Here is an 18110-nt window from a genome sequence, read left to right on the forward strand (position 1 = left end):
GACAAGAGCTGAAGAACCTCCTTATTCCATCGCCAAGAATCAAACAGAAAATATGTCTGATTATCCATAGCCTAGATAAGGATAAAACTATTTCCAGAGGTTCTATCTAGGTTGGAGCAATCCCAATTTGGCATCTCATCCATTAGCCAATCCACTATGGCAAGAGGCAGCATTATCAGATCGAGATTAAAAGTAGGCAATGAACACATATTGCAGTCTGTCAAAGTATCCAAGGAGAAAAATATACATTTGGAGACAAACAGCAAGAATCTTACAAAGTGATAAACACTGGATGAAGAAATGCACCAGGTATATCCAATAAAAAAATGTTTCAGCTAGTATCGCTAAGTAAGAAAGGGATCTTGGAGCTCTGAAGGAATGTTCTATGAAAATACTTTCAATACCTTACAGTAATGTCTTCATGAAATATGTATCTTAGATTTGGAAACATGATGTAGGAATCGGGGCATCTCATGAGAACAAATATATGCAGGAAAATGAATAAAATAAAATGGAGGGAGTGGTGGGGGGAGAGAAAGGGAGGTGGAAATAGCCAGAGAAGACCATCTGGGAGAACACTTCATAATGTTTGACATATTTCAGAGAATTCTTTAAAAAGGTGGTTAAGTTAGAGATAATTTACAAAGATTATAAAGCTAGAAAGTGCATGCAAGAAATAGAAGAAGAGGGGTGGGGGGAAAACACACAGATTCATTCCTGGAATCATCAAAGAGATTTTTTTAAAAAAAATTTAAATTTGCATTTATATCCCGCCCTTCTCGGAAGACTCGGGGCGGCTTACACTATGTCAAGCAAGGAAATACTTCACTCAAATTAGGAAATATCTTAACAAGTAATATACTGATGACCACCAACATCTTAAAAGATTGCTTAAATGGGGAGAGCTTAAAAATTAATTTAGCTTCCAGGCTCTATGAATCCTGGTGCCTCTTTTCTACCTTTTAGGATCCAAGGGACCTTATCCATAGATCTTCAATCCCAAGGGATGATAGAGAGGGATGGGATTGAAACAAGTAAATCTTTGATCTCTTATTCAAAGAGAAAACACATAAAGGATGGTTGCTGGAACTGGATATGTCTAGTCTTATGAAAAGAAGGACCAGGGGTGATGTGATAGCAGTGTTCTGATATCTCAGGACCTGCCACAAAGAAGAGGGAGTCAAGCTATTCCCCAAAGCAACTGAGGACAAGAAGCAATGGGTGGAAACTAATCAAGGAGAGAAGCAACCTAGAACAAAGGAGAATTTTCCTGACAGTGAGAACAATTAACCAGGGGAACAACTTGCCTCCAGAAGTTATAAATGCTCCAACACTGGAAGTTTTTAAGAAGAGATTGGATAACTATTTGTCAGAAGTGGTGTAGGGTTTCCTGCCTAATTAGGGGTTGGACTAGAAGACCTCCAAGGTCCCTTCCAACTCTGTTATTCTATTCTAAGCTCCTTCTCCTATTCTCTTCCACTGACTGCTTTATTGACCACCATCAATTAGCTCCAGCTGAGGCTACTTGCCAACCCCTTGCAGCTAGACACAAAGCTTCATGCTGAAAGCATATGTTGGGAAGATAAACTGACAAAGTCCAACCAGACAAAATGTCAATAACATCTTGAAGTGGTGCCAGCTTGCAGCTCAGCAGAGGTCACTTGTTAACTAGGTGGTGCAAAACTGTTATAAAATTCCCTCCAGAAACGGAGGGAATGCACGAAGTTCCTCAGTAAAAAATGCCTATTTCCTGATATCACCAATCTCCATTGGTAATGTAGATCTTTAATTAACAGAAGCTTCTATCTATTTATCTATTTATCTATTTATCTATTTATCTATTTATCTATTTATCTATCTATCTATCTATCTATCTATCTATCTATCTATCTATCTATCTATCTATCTATCTATCTATCTATCTATCTATCTATCTATCTATCTATATGTAGAGATAGATAGATAGATAGATAGATAGATAGATAGATAGATAGATAGATAGATAGATAGATAGATAGATAGATAGATAGATAGATAGATAGACGGACGGACGGATATATTTCCCACACAACCATATTTATCTTAGACATACATTAAGATGCATTTTAATCTTGGTATTATTTGGCATCAGAATGTATTCATTACATGTTAGCATTTTATGAATATTTATTACAGTATGTCTCTTCTTATATGACAGGGATGTTTGCATATTTCCCCCGTCAGAAATATCTCACCTTTGCTTTTCATACCAGAAAAAGAGAAAAGATGACAAACTATACATGTGTTTTCATGAGATGTGAAAATTTGTATAATAATGTAATAAATGCATATACAACACATTCCTTTATTTTACTAAACTCCTATGCCACTCCAGTGCTTAACTAATTCCGAACAGCTTATTATCCTACCACATGTAAAAACAAGTTTAAAACAGCAAAAATCACCACACAAATAAATATTACCGAATGAAATAGTCCTTTGCCAAGGCCTCATATACACTCATTATTATCATGAGTAGTATTAACATCCTATATATGATAGCAAAATGCTGTTTGCCTACTTAACCAAAACTGCAGGAACAAAAACCTTGTTCAAGCGAAGATGACTGTTTTCTAGTTTTCAAGGAAACAATATCAATGTAGATTCACTAATCAAAGGATTTCCAGACTTTCTGACAGGGAATTCTAGCACAATGTAGATTATTTTGGGAGAAACATATTTTAGCACAGATGGTGATCGTCATAGTGCACAGTCTGTATCTGTAATGCCTAATTATAAGCCACATTGAAGCGATATCACTTCTTTGGGAAATGCATATACTGTTGGGTGAAAAAAGCTTGCCTTTGGTTCTTCTGGAGCAGAATTTGCAAACCATTCTTCTTGGTTTATAGCAACACCAATTCTATTAATGAACAAACTGTTCAATAAATTTTTAGGACCAAAGGAAGGCTGGGAAAAATCTATTCTGCCTGCAGGATATTTTTTATTAGGAGCAACACTGGAGGACAACAACTGGTACTCTTCAATGTACGACAGTAATTGAGCTGGGAATCACAGTCATAAGTGATGTTGGTCATTAAGCAGGTCACCACATGATCATACCTGATTTTACATCCCTTTCTGTAGTGTTCATTAAGTGACTGCACTATCCTCAATGGGCTTTTTTTTTTTTTTGCCAGAAACTGGAAGTAAATGTTAGTTCCTGTCCCGCAAAAAATGTCATCAATTGTGGCCATATGACCGTGGGATTCTGCAAACAGACATCAATGTAAACCAGTTGCTAAACACCCAAAATACAATCCTGTGACTGGAGCAATGATGGTATTCAGCCGGTTCGATCTGGTTCGGGTGAACTGGTAGGGGCGGCTGCAGGAGGCTCCACCTACCCGTCCGGACATCATCACGTCCCATTAATGCAAGTTTTTGCATGCGTGGAAGGTCCTGAGGCACCGCACTCACATTTGCAAACCGGTAGCAAAGGTAAATGAATTACCACCCCTGGACTGGAGGGGGCAGTTGCTGGAACTTCAAATCTAAGTTGTGAGTAGCCCTGGAGAAGTCCGTCCTAACTTCAAACTGGTTGTAAGTCCAGGACTACTTGTTATAAGAATTATCAGAGAGGTTGGATATGTTTACTCCAGAGAAAAGAAGAGGAAATTCCAAAGAGATATAATAACTTTCATCATCAGAGGCATCAGATATAGGTGGATGGGCAGGATAGGTGTAATGCAAGTAGTGCATTTTGTAATGTTTTGGCATTCTGGTGTAAGACTTGCCCTGTTTCTACGTGTGTCATGATTTTGCACATGTGCCCCAAAGGGATGGAGTTTGTGGCACAACACTGGGACTCTGCTTTCTTTATTCCGACAAAAGGGGTGACAGCCTGTGGACATAGATGGTATGGGAGATATTTAAAAACAGGTTGGGTGGTCTTCTGTCAGGGATTTTTGCATGAGGTAGAGATTTGGATTAGATGATCTCCAAAATCTCTTCAATCAATAAGTATTTGATACTCCTTAATTTTAAAAAGGCACATTGTTTATCGAACACGCAGACACACACATCCACATGCTCACCCATGAAAATCACCTTAGCTGTTGGAAATGGATAAATAGATTGTCCTCCCTCCCATTTTTCATCTTGATTAGGGGAACATTATTTCTAGCACTCCAAGAGATTGTTTAACACAAATAATAGAAAGATAAACCATCTTCTTCCCTCAAGATAAGGAAAACTCCAGGGCACTTTATTTTTATTTAGCGTCCGTAGAGACCATGCAATCTCTGATATGCCAAACTAATAAATCTCATTATATGTACAAACACAAATATGAGTTTAAATAAAGAATCAGCAAACACATGTATGTAAAGTGGGTGGCAAATATAACAGATGAGATAAAATATTGAATGAGAATGAGAATAAAATTGTGATAAAGTCACCATAATATGGTGCCATAGAATTGCAATAGGATAGATTCTACAGTTCAATATCTATGGAAGCTACTCATCTAACTGCTTCTGGTATGGCTGAGATGAGATCATCCCAGGTGCTTTGAAATAGGGTAGGGTAGAGTAGAGTAGAGTAGAGTAGAGTAGAGTAGAGTAGAGTAGAATAGAATAGAATAGAATAGAATAGAATAGAATAGAATAGAATAGAATAGAATAGGACAGTGATGGTGAACCTTTTCAGCACCGAATGCACCATCTGGGCTGCAACCTGGAAGAGGAGCTGCCCGGAGCGCATGTGCGTGCCTGAAAATGAGCTTCCGGTTTCAGCTACTGAACAACCAGTTTCAGCCAGCTATTCTTCCGGGTTTTTGGTGCACCTGTGCACACGACGATCAGCTGGCCGGCGTGCATGCTCATGCAGGAAAACGGAAGACCAGCTCTCCTAGTTTCTGGTACTGCTGCATGCAAAAAGGCCAATTGATCATCACACACGCATGTGCGCCAGAAACCCGGAAGAGGACCAGGCGACACTGCGCATACCAGGCGACATGGCTTCATGTGCCACTTTGGGCACGCGTGCCACAGGTTCGCCATCACAGGAATAGGAGATGGAAGGGACCTTGGAGGTCTTCTAATCCAATACCCTGCTCAAGCAGGAGAACCTATACCATTTCAGATAAGTGGCTGTCTAGTCCCCTCTTAAAAACCTCCAGTGATGGAGCACCCACGATTTCTGAAGGCAAGTGTTTCACTGGTTAATCATCCTCACGGTTAGGAAGTTTCTCCTTAATTTGAGGTTGCTTATCTCTTTGATTCGTTTCCAACCATTGTTGCTTGTCCTGTCTTCAGGTGCTTTGGAGAATAATTTGACCCCCTCTTCTTTGTGGCAGCCCCTCAGTTACTGGAACACTGCTATCATGTCACCCCTAGCTCTTCTTTTCTTTAGACTAGCCCAACCCAATTCCTGCAACCGTTCTTCATCTGTTTTAGTCTGCAGGCCTTTGATCATCTAAGTTGCTCTCAACGTCGTAACGTCTTTTGTGTACTTGGTGATCAAAATTGGTTGCTGTATTCCAGGTACAGTATTCCTGGCAAGACTTTCTCAAACTATATGTGTTATCATTTGTTCTAGTGTACCTCAGTCACACTGGGGTTCTTGGCTGTTCCCTACTTAAAAAGTTTCGCCCTAGTTCTTGCATGGCCTTCCTTGTTTCTATTCAAATGGCTCCAGAGGTGGGTTTCAGCAGGTTCTGACCAGTTCTGGAGAACCGGTAGCAGAAATTTTGAATAGTTCGGAGAACCGGTAGTAAAAATTCTGACTGGCCCTGCCCCCATCTATTCTCTGCCTCCCAAGTCCCAGCTGTTTGGGAGGAAATTGGGATTTTGCAGTAACCTTCCACTCGTTTGGGGACAGAATGGAGATTTTACAGTATCCTCCCCCTGCCATGCCTACCAAGCCATGGCACGCCCACCAAGCCACATCCACAGAACCAGTAGTAAAAAATTTTGAAACCCACCACTGAGTGGCTCCATATTTTTCAAGGTAGCTGCCTTCCTGGAAGTGGTTTTGTTGGATCCATGGGATCTGTTTGATTATGGTTACTAAGGATCACACATTTTGATATCCAGGGTACTCTCCAAATCAAAAAGAATCTATCCGTCTCTATTTTAGTTCATTCCTCTTTCATTCAGTCTCTCTTTTGCATACAGTGAAGGAAAAAGAAATGAACAGTGGCACCAGACTTGCTCGAATTGAGTATTTAGATTAACATTACATAATTAAATTAGCATGCCCAATTTATTTCAGGCCAATAGGAATCAATGTTTTAGGCAACAGGTACCCCGGGGAGCTACTTCTATGCACACTCGATCATTATAAAAGAAAAAAAAATGTTAACAGTGTGGTGTTAACACAGTGTGATAACAATTAACAGTGTGGTGTTAACCTGTGAAGACCATCCCCGTTGGACTATATACTTCCTTGTGTTACTTTTAGATTTGTGATTATATTGCCCATCTGAAGGAACTGTCAGACATGCTTGCAAGATTGGTGCTGATGATGGAGTGTAGGATCTAAACTGATGCAAGGTACTTCTTTGAATGGAATATTTTTACCTTCCAAAAATCATCATAGTGGGATTTAAATAGAACTCCTTCTATGCTCACTAACCTACATTTCCCCTTAAGGCCATTAAGAGGGAATTTCACTGGAAATGGAAAGAGACAGAAGAGTTTATAGGCTCAGAAAATTAGAGATGGCGAGATGGTGTGATGTGACTAGTAGTTATTACTTTAAGTCTTACAGGGTAGCGATGTTTATACAGGGAGAACATATTCTACAATGAGTCATTCATTTTCATTTATTTGTATTAGTGACATTTCTTCCTATATCCTTGTCTCAAAATTCTATTCCTGTTTATAGTCAGTGGGGCTTGAGGCAATGTGCAGAAATAAATGTACAGGATAATAAATTGTTCTCTTTCTACATCTTGGATAACAATATGATCTGTTGGAATGAATTATTATTCATAAAAAATCCCAAGGTGCTTTTCAAAAGGCAACTGGACTTTGTTTTTCCTTGAAGACATTTAGCTTCTCATTCAAGATGCATATTCCATTGTGGTCTTCCCACGACATTATAAAGTAATATTAACACTTCATATGATATCGATTCTATCCCTCTCTTAATGCAGCCTAGGACTTCATTGGCTTTATTGGCAGCTGCAGCCAAAATATATAAGAATGTCTGTCTGTCTGTCTGTCTGTCAATCATCTGTCTGTCTGTCTATCTATCTATCTATCTATCTATCTATCTATCTACCTACCTACCTACCTACCTACCTACCTACCTACCTACCTACCTACCTACCTACCTAACTTTCTGTCTATCTGTCTGTCTATCTGTCTGTCTGCCTCTCTCTCTCTCTTTCTGTCTCTCTCTTTCTCTCTCTCTTTCTGTCTATCTATCTGTCTGTCAATCATCTGTCTATTTATCTACTTACCTACCTACCTACTTACCTTTCTGTCTATCTGTCTGTCTGTCTGTCTGTCTCTCCCTCCCTTTCTGTCTGTCTGTCAATCATCTATCTATCTATCTATCTATCTATCTATCTATCTATCTATCTATCTATCTATCTATCTATCTATCTATCTATCATCCAGTGGTGGGATTCAAATAATTTAACAACCGGTTCTCTGCCCTAATGATTTCTTCCAACAACCAGTTCACCAAACTGCTCAGAAAGTTAACAACCAGTTCTCCCAAAGTGGTGCGAACTGGCTGAATCCCACCACTGCTATTATCTGTCTGTCTGTCTGTCTGTCTGTCTGTCTGTCTGTCTGTCTGTCTGCCTATCTATCTATCTATCTATCTATCTATCTATCTATCTATCTATCTATCTATCTATCTATCATTATCTATCTAATACATTTTGGAATGCATGCTGCTTATATGTGGACCCAGATTGTTAGGGGTAATATTCTGACTCTGTAAACCATTTAGAGAGGGTGGTGAAGCAGTATATAAATCTAAGTGCTATTGCTATTCCTTATAATATATATAAGGAATGCTTCTACCCACATTATCACATAGGAGTGAAAGTATGGATGTGAGATGAAGCATAAAAGTTAAGTGCAGCTTGAATGAGATACTTAAGGAGTTTCTGTGATAAAACAAAGCAAGGGTTGAGAAGAAATGGGTGCTAAATGAATGTGGGCTGAATTCAAAAATGAGTGACCAGTAAGAAGGAAGTACACTGAAGTAGCTCCTTAATATCTGAAGTTCATGTTTGAACTGAGGAGTCCTTGATGCTCTTTGAATTTGGTTCTTTGCTTGCAGATGTTTTATTGGTATGTAGGATCATCAGTGAACACAAATGTGGAGATTGTTTATATACAGTAGTTGGCTCTACCAGTTTTGGAGGGGGTGTGGTTTTTTCCCCTTGGTAGATCCTTGATTAGGGTAGAGTTTTCTGCTTGATTGTTTGCCTGGGATTAAACCCTGCTTATCTAGGTGCGGACTGCTGGAAAGTCAGGGATTAGCAGGATGCTGGAAAGGCAGGGGGAAAATCCCACACTCATGCCGATGATGCCATTAGTTTGTTTTAATGTTTCAAATTTACATAGCTGCTCATCTCATAAAACAAATGTCGCACAACAAAGCCAACAAACAATCATGAATTTGTCAGGTAATGAAACATCTGCAAGCAAACAACCAAGCTTGGAAAGAATAAAGGATTCCAGAGTTCAACACTGATGTGGACAGCTATTCTCTTCTGTGGGAAATACATATGGGTGTCAAATGCTTCAGAAAGCAGCAAATGGGAGAAATTTGCACGTAGGCAAACCTCCACAGACCACCAAGGAGCAACTATTCTTTCTGCCTGGATGCCAAGGACACACATGCCCTGCCCACCAGTGTCAGGTACAACCTCCAATAAGCTGCACAGCTGGATGGAAAATAGCTCAGCCAAGTGGGTGAAAAATGATATGGTTAATGATCGGGGATGCTCACCTCGGACTAAACACATACTAGCACATCATCACATAACCTCAAGGAGCAACTGGGAAGAGAAGAAAAAAACACGACTCCCTAACACTCAAAAATGCTGATAACCACTATCAAGACTCCATCTCAGAGGCAAGCTGAAAAAAAGGAAAACAAAACTCCGTACCAAACTGCTCAAGGTAAACCCCAGAAACAAAGAGATTCCTGAACCCAATGGGTAGAAAACATGCCCAAGTTTTGTTTTTTTAAGCAGACCATAACCTACTACTAGATAAAGTAGAAAAATGTGGGTTAGACAGCACCACCACCAGATGGATTATAACTGGCTGACCAACTGCACTCAACGTGTAGTCCTCAATAGAACTACATCCACATGGAGGGAAGTATGCAGTGGAGTACCCCAAGGCTCTGTTTGAGGCCCAGTACTCTTCAACATCTCCATCAATGACTTGGACGAGGGGATAGATGGGGAATTCATCAAATTTGCAGATGACACCAAGCTGGCAGGAATAGCCAACACTCCAGAAGATAGGCTCAGGATACAGAAGGATCTTGACAGACTTGAACATTGGGCGCTAACTAACAAAATGAAATTCAACAGTGAAAAAAGTAAGGTTCTACATTTAGGCAAAAAAAAAAAATGCACAGGTACTGTATATGTGGTACCTTGCTCAATAGTAGTAACTGTGAGAGGGATCTTGGAGTCCTAGTGGACAACCATTTAGATATGAGTCAGCAGTGTGCAGCAGCTGCCAAAAAAGCCAACACAGTTCTGGGCTGCATAAACAGAGGGATAGAATCAAGATCACGTGAAGTGTTAATACCACTTTATAATGCCTTGGTAAGGCCACACTTGGAATATTGCATTCAATTTTGGTTGCCACGATGTAAAAAAGATGTTGAGACTCTAAAAAGAGTGCAGAGAAGAGCAACAAAGATGATTAGGGGACTGGAGGCTAAAACATATGAAGAACGGTTGCAGGAACTGGGTATGTCTAGTTTAATGAAAAGAAGGACTAGGGGAGACATGATAGCAGTGTTCCAATATCTCAGGGTTTGCCACGAAGAAGAAGGAATCAAACTATTCTCCAAAGCACCTGAGGGTAGAACAAGAAGCAATGGGTGGAAACTAATCAAGAAGAGAAGCAACTTCGTCGCGAGCTTAAAACGCATTTATTCATCTGCGCAGGACTGGGTTGTTTTTTTAAATTTATGGGTTTTAATTGGGGGTTTTAAATGGGGTTTTAAATTGTATCTAAATTTTTAGGCCGTTATTGAATCAGTTTTTTATATAGTTTTTAATTTGTATTCTATGTATTGTGTTTTTTATTGGCTGTGAACCGCCCTGAGTCCTTCGGGAGAAGGGCGGTATACAAATATAATAAATAAATAAATAAATAAATAAATAAATATAAATAAAACTTAGAACTAGGGAGAAATTTCCTGACAGTTAGAACAATCAATAAGTGGAACAACTTGCCTGCAGAAGTTGTGAATGCACCAACACTGGAAATTTTTAAGAAAATGTTGGATAGCCATTTGTCTGAAATGGTGTAGGGTTTCCTGCCTGGGCAGCGGGTTGGACTAGAAGACCTCCAAGGTCCCTTCCAACTCTGTTATTATGTTATGTTATGTTATGTTAAGTCCCCACTATCCACAGCAGAAAACAATATCCTCCACAAAGGCCTCAACTAAAATATACAGTAGTGGCCAAAATTGTGGAAACCTTTTGAGAAGAGTGTATTTGCTAAAACCAGCTAATAACGCCACTTTTTTTTGAGTAGTACCATAAAATTATATATCAATGGAAAGATAATTGAATCAAGAATGTAATACAATAATTTTTATGAAGGATTTGCTATTAGAATAGCAGTGACAGTATAAAGAAGAAAAGTGTAGTATTAAATATTGTGCATCATTTGTATAGTTTTCTGTTGGGACCCCTAATAAGAATTGTTCTGGCTCTCTCTTTATTGATTCCTGTATTATCTCCTCTAACCACTTTTTGATTTTAGCCCAGAATTGTTTTGCCACCGGACAGGTCCACCAGAGATGATAGTATGTTCCATAGTTACTCTTACATAAGTGAGTATTTTTGTCAGCCACTGTAGCAAAATTTTTGTGAGAGCATCCATGGAATGCTCTCAGAATCCCCCCGCCCAAAAGAAAGGTTATCCATCCTGTTTTCTTCACATGTCCAGGGGTGTCAAAATTGGATTTGTTTGAGTGCCTGGTCAGCATTGTAGCTCTCCTGGTGGGGGAGGGAGGGAGAGATAGGATGGATGCCTCCTGCTGCACTTTGCTGGCCAAAATGGAGTGTGGGGGGCATTCATTTTGGCTCACAAAGTGTTGCAGGAGGCTGTCCAGGCCAAAATCATATGCATATGTCGTCCCCCCCAGTGCACCGTTTTGGCTGTCCAGAGAAAAACGGGGATGCACGGAGGCTGTGCACAGCCCCCCCCCCCCCCCCGCCATGCCCCATTTTGGCTGCCCTGTCATCTCTGTCTCCTCTGGTCCTTCTCTTCACTAGACTAGCCATGCCCAGTTCATGTAACCGTTCTTCATATGTTTTATTCTCCATTCCCCTAATCATCTTTGTTGCTCTTCTCTGTACTCTTTCCAGAGTCTCAACATCTTTTTTACATCGTGGTGACCAAAACTGAATGCAGTATTCCAAGTGTGGCCTTACCAAGGCATTAGAAAATGGTATTAACACTTCAGGTGATCTTGATTCTATCCCTCTGTTTATGCAGCCCAGAACTGTGTTGGTTTCTCTCTCTCTCTCTCTCTCTCTCTCTATATATATATATATATATATATATATATATATATATATATATATATATATATATATATATATATACACATACATGCATACATACACACACACATACAGGTCTTTGGTTATTTGGGTTTTCTCCCGCGTAAAATTGGAAGTGTCTTGGCGACGTTTCGACGAAATCCCATTCGTCATCTTCAGGCTAGGTGTTTACAGCTTCGTGCTTCTAGGAGAAATGTGATCCTACACTACACTACACTACACTACACTACACTACAGGAAACCCAATGGCTCCCTAGGACACACCATCTACCAGAAGAAAACACACACAAACCGCTATCTGCATGCACTCTCACACCACCACCCAGCACAGATCAACTTCGTAGCCAAGACACTCATCTCCAGAACAAAACGCTTAGCTGATGAACAACACCTAAAAACCGAACTACACACTCTCACTAATGTACTAACATCCAATGGATTCCAGAGAAATAAGATTACCAAGCTAATCCAAAAAGAACCCCCCACTAAAATCCAAGACAGAGAACGGCACAGCCCTCCTCCCATATATAAAAGGCACCACAGACAGAATCAGCAAGATCCTCCACAAACACAACATCAAGACAGCATTCTGCACAAACCGAAAAATATCCACCATCCTAGGAAACCCCAAAGACAAAATTGAGTTAGAAAATCAAGGAGTATATGAAATCCCATGCACCGCCTGCCCCACCACATACATTGGACAAACCAACAGAAGAATAAGTGCACGCATTGAAGAACACAAGAACTCAGTCAAAAAAGAGGAACCAACTTCTTCCCTAATCCAACTCCTTAAAGCAACAGGACACGATATTGACTTTAAAAAGACCAGAACTATCGCCAAAACTGAACACTTTAACAACAGAATAATCAGAGAAGTCATCGAGATAGAAAAACACCCACGCAGCATGAACAAATGAGATGATACCTCCTGCCTACCAGCCATTTGGAAACCTGCCCTTATTGACAAACGAGTCCCTAACATGAGGAATGACACCAGACCCATACTCATGAGGTCCACACAGGATGTCACCACCACACATCCACCCAGAAGGCAGACCCAAACCCACACTGATCATGAAGCACGACCAAGGACCAGAAGCCAGACCGCAGCTGCAACAATCCATACATGCAGCAGACTGACACCCACTATGAAGATGTAGCACGACCATGAACATGAAGCCAAACAACAGCAATGCAGCTCACCAGCTCAAATCCCCTGCAACTCAGACTAATCTGAGCACAACCAAGCCCTCACCCAAACAGGACACACCCCCAGCCAATCAGAGCACAAAAAAACCCCATCCAATCAGAGCCCAACCAAGCTCCCACCCAATCAGTTCAAACCCCCACTAGCAGTTAAAAAGGAAGAAACAGCTGCAATCACACATTGCTCCAGAAGCACAAAGCTGAAGCCTGAAGATGACGAATGAGACTTCGTCGAAACGTCGCCAAGAAACTTCCAATTTTACGTGGGAGAAAACCCAAATAACCAAAGACCTACATACAAACACCCACGAAAACCTCAGAAAACAAATATATGTGTGTGTGTGTGTGTGTGTGTGTGTGTGTGTGTATGTATATGTATGTATGTATAAACAGAGAACAAACCTCTCATGGCTTGCACTGATGATGTTATTTAATTAGGTAATGAAATATTTGCAAGCAAGTTCAGTCAGCAGCAAGGACTCCATAATTGCAAAACAAATGTGACAACAATGAATGAGTGAGCTGAGAAGAGGAGGACTCGAAAGGTATGGTTGGGTGGAATTGATGAGATTCTCGAAAAGGGAGATGTAAGAAGTTTGAGGAACAAAAGATCCTATATGCTACGATATATGAATGCAATGGAAATCAATTGTGTGCAAGGACAGAAGATATGAAAGTTGCATTATGGATGGTGCTAGCATAACTAGATCTAGTTTATATTCCCTTCTCTTTTTCTCATCTCTTGCTTTTAATTTCTTTGACTTTCTATTCCTTACTCCCCTTTTTATTCTTTGCATAAAGTTATTCATCGCAAAAGGGAAATACTTGATGGGTATACATTTATGTATCTACTATCTCTATAACAATACCAAGGAAAAGGCACCATCAGATCTATTTGTGGTACGCATTGCCAGTAAAGGAAACACAATTGGTTTAATGCAAATCCAAACACAGAGAGATAAAAGTTGCAACAGGGACTGTGGCTGGAAAACCAGTGCATTGTTCAGCACAAACAAGGCAATCTAGGACTGCACCTAAAAGAGATCAGAGTTGCTTTTTGCAAGTGTTAATGGGTAGTTGTTTGTTTGTTTTTTAAAGAACGGGACTTTCTTTTGCATTCACCGATATAATTAAAAATAAAAGTTTTCCCTTTCCTTTCTATTTACAAAATCTCTGAGTGTTCGAGCAATCTTACATCTCTGCAGTTTGAAATGCTTAAATCATAGGAAGAAAGGATGGCTCAGAAAGGATTAGCATCAGGATTTTTATTTAGTGGCTAGGTATAAATGCCAGCTTTAGCTTACTGTATCATATAAAAAGTCCAGCAGTTCAAAGTTCTACTCAAACAATGGCAAACTGACAACAAAAGAAATATAGATTCAGTTTACGTATTTAGCTGAAGACATTTCTGCATGGAAATGCTGCTTTTCTATCCTCCTTTCCTTTTACATAAGAGGGGGCGGATGGCTCAGTGGTTAAAGGGGTTGAGCCTGTTGGCTAGAAAGCTGACAGCCCAGATTCGAGACCTGAACATCACAAGATGGGGCGAGTCCCCGTTATTTGCCCCAGCTCCTGCCAACCTAGCAGTTTGAAAGCATGCAAACGTCAGTAGGTAACCTTCGGTGGGAAGGTAACAGCATTCTGTGCATGTTGGCATATAGTCATGCTGACCACATGAACACAGAAGTGTCTTTGGACAATGGGTGCACAGAGATAGAGCACCCCGTATGAGCCAACAGTGTGCGGTGGCAGCCAAAAAAATAAAATAAAAGCCAATGCAATCCTAAACTGTATTAATGGAGGGATACCTCTGTTAAAAGCCTTAGTAAGACCACACCAAAAGATGTTGAGATTCTAGAAAGAAGTCAGAGAAGAGCAAACAAGTTGATTAGGGGACTGGAGGCTAAAACATGCGATGAAAGGTTGCAGGAACTGGGCAAGCGAAGAGAAGGACCAGGGGAGATAGCAGTCTTCCAATATTTGAGGGGCTGCCACAGAAAGGAGGGGGGGGTGTCAAGCTTTTTTCCAAAGCACCTGAAGGCCAGACAAGGAATAATGGATAGAAGCTGAAGAAGGAGAGATTCAACCTGGAAATAAGGAGAAATTTTCTGACAGTGAGAACAATCAACCAATGAAACAGAAGTTGCCTTCAGAAGTTGTGGTAGCTTCATCACTGGAGGCTTTCAAGAAGAGACTGGACTGTCATCTGTCAGAAATGGTGTAGGGTCTCCTGCTTGGGTGGGGGGGTATGGACTAGATGACCTACAAGGTCCCTTCCAACTCTCTTAATCTGTTAATTTATTAACGTCACACAACTGACCTTTTTCCCTTGTACATGTTTTGATAAAGGGAGTGTTGTGCCTCACCTGTCCCCTCCGCAGCCGGGCCCCTCCCATCTCCTGATATCTCAGCCAGAGACTGATAGTGAAGAAGAATGGCCTGGCATGCCTCCAGCCCCCAGCCCTGGCACCATGCCTGGACAGATTGAGCAAACAAACCTCCCTCCTATAGCATGTGAGCATGAAGCCAGCTACGAGCTAGAATTGCCTGCAGCTGAGCAGGAAGACAAAAAGTGGACAGATCCCTGCTTCCGGAGAATGGAGAGGAGACGTCAGCAAAAGGAAGGGAGGGGCAGGCCTGGATAAGTGCTGAGTCATGGAGCCACACCCCATGGCCTATATAAAGGATCTACTTTTTGGCATTCCTTGAGTCAGGCAAAGTCTCATTTGGTTGCTGAAGTCACACCTTGGATTCCTGCCTGCCCTGAGAACTCTGACAGGAATTTGGCAAAGCTGCAGAGGCTTCATGGCCACGCTTGATACAGACTTCCCAGACCCGGCCGTCAGAGGAGGGGTGGGACACGACAGGGAGCCTCAGATATAGTGAACCTAGCAATAAGAATATATAATTTGGGCTTGATGAGTTATTGTCATTAGTGGTCTCAGAGTATAGTTGAACAGCTTCCCTGTGGCCATCCAGGGCCCAAAGTACATCTAAACTCAGTGTTAGAGCCAATATTTGAAAATACAATGCTGGAGCTCAGGGAGGTTGTGCACAAAGCTGAAAGCAGAAATTTATCCAACGGAAAAATGGCTGAGAGCCTGAAATAGCTATTACTGTATATTTTCTGAGCACCTGGGTGATCCTTCGTCATTTTCACCACTCACCTTCAAAGCCTGTCCCAGACTAATGGTTGCTTGTCACCATTAGGAAAAAGTAGGCTAGAAGGCATTTTAACAGGAGCTTAATTTTCTGCCTTCAATTGTAAGATTGACTTTATTCAAGCTAGCTTCTACTTTAATGGGTGCAAACTAATGGTTTTCTAAGGCATAAGAAGAGTACCCTTCTAAATCAAATTCTCATGTCCATTTTACTTTGGGAATACTTCTATAGCCACGAAAAAACTGTATTTTTGACTTCACTATGCTTGCTGTTAATCACATGAAAGAAGAAATTGTGAGTGTCTACAGAGATTCTTTTATTCAAGTTATGGTTGTCCCGAATGTGCTTTTTCAAAAGGCAACTGGACTTTGTTTTTCCTTAAAGATGTTTTGCTTATCATCCATGAAGCTTCTCTAGTTCTTCAGAATTGTTGCCTTTTGAAAAAGCACATTTGGGGCAAAATATGGTAAGGAACTTGAACACACAACTATTTTGGAATGGGAAGTTTTGAGGGAGACAAGGATGTGAGCTATCATAAGCAAACCTTCATTAGCCCCAATGGAAGAACTGATCTGACACTGGTTTGATTGTGGAGTCTTTGGTGCTCCCTGAGCTTGGTAGTTTTTTTGCAGATGTCTCATTACCTAACTAGTAACAACTTCAGTGCTAGCCTAGCCCTAGTCTAGCATTGAAGATGTACCCTCATTGGGTAACGAAACATCTGCAAGAAAACAACCAAGCTCAGAGATCCCCAAGGACCCCACAATTCAACCCAGAGCTACAAATCTTCACTTGTATTGGTTTGATTGGCTTTTATCAGTGAGAAATTACAGTGGATAGAGTTATTTTAAAGTAGCGTTTCCCCATTTGGACAATTTCCAGATGTGTGGACTCACCATTCCTGAATTCTCAGCAATGGTCATAATGGCCGAGGTATTCTGGGGGTTGAAGTACAGGTATCTGAAAATTATCTAGGCTAGGAAAAACTGCCCAAGAGCACTCAGGATATCTACATCTCTGCTTCTCACTCTGTCAAGTCTTCCTTCTAGAACAGGGGTGTCCAAACTTGGTCCCTTTAAGACTTTTGGACTTCAACTCCCAGAGTCCCTCAGCCAGCAAAGCTGGCTGAGGAACTCTGGGAGTTGAAGTCCAAAAGTCTTAAAGGGACCAAGTTTGGACACCCCTGTTCTAGAATCTCAGTTGCTTCATTAACGATCTTAAATTTCAAATAAGATAACTGGCCATTCATCTTCCAACATTCATTCTCCACTTGTTCATCTTAATACACTTTGGATATTTGTCAAAATAGGCCAGACTATATATATTCTGTATGAACCAAGAGTTTCAATTCCCTTGCATTTTTTTTTCTTTGTGGAGATGGGAATTCAATCTTTTCTTTGGGTTTTAACCATTTCAGGCTTCACATTGCAGTTCCTTTGTGTTTTTCGCCTGAAAATGTAATGGAACCATGCTGTTAAATTCAATACAATAGTTAGATAAATGCTCCGGTGATTTAAAAATAAAGAACTTCAGAGGGTGTAGATTGCCAACTTTACTGGGGATATGAAAGCTCTATTAATTCCTGCTCCAGGAAAGGTGAGCCTGAACTCCCATCTTGAGAAAGAGGAAATGATCATTTATTCAATCTATTACTATACTTCTTAATCATCACCATAGTTAAGTGACCATCTGGATTGCTGTCCAAATCGCAGAAATGTGCTGTTCTATTTTTACTTGTCTATAGTACTATCAAGATTTACGTTAATGGGAAAAGGCCCCACCAATCTTAATCATCGTGGTATAGTTAAGTAAGAAGGAAATAATCATTTATTCACTATATTACTGTACTTCTTAATCAACATGGTATATTTAAGTGACCATCTGGGTTGCTCCTCAAGTCACAGAAACGTGCTAGACAGTTTTTAACTTGTCTGTAGTGCCATCAACACTTTGACACAATTCA

The 18110-nt window shown here is 40.5% G+C and overlaps 1 protein-coding gene across 1 annotated transcript in view; it reads right to left on the reverse strand.

Moving 5' to 3' along the window:
- Nucleotides 1-18110, reverse strand: part of DCC (DCC netrin 1 receptor) — a 926782-nt gene that overhangs the window by 77943 nt on the left and 830729 nt on the right. The gene's annotated exons all lie outside the window — the stretch shown is intronic.

This window comes from Ahaetulla prasina, chromosome 2 (genome assembly GCF_028640845.1).
Source record: "Ahaetulla prasina isolate Xishuangbanna chromosome 2, ASM2864084v1, whole genome shotgun sequence".
Lineage (NCBI taxonomy): Eukaryota > Metazoa > Chordata > Lepidosauria > Squamata > Colubridae > Ahaetulla > Ahaetulla prasina.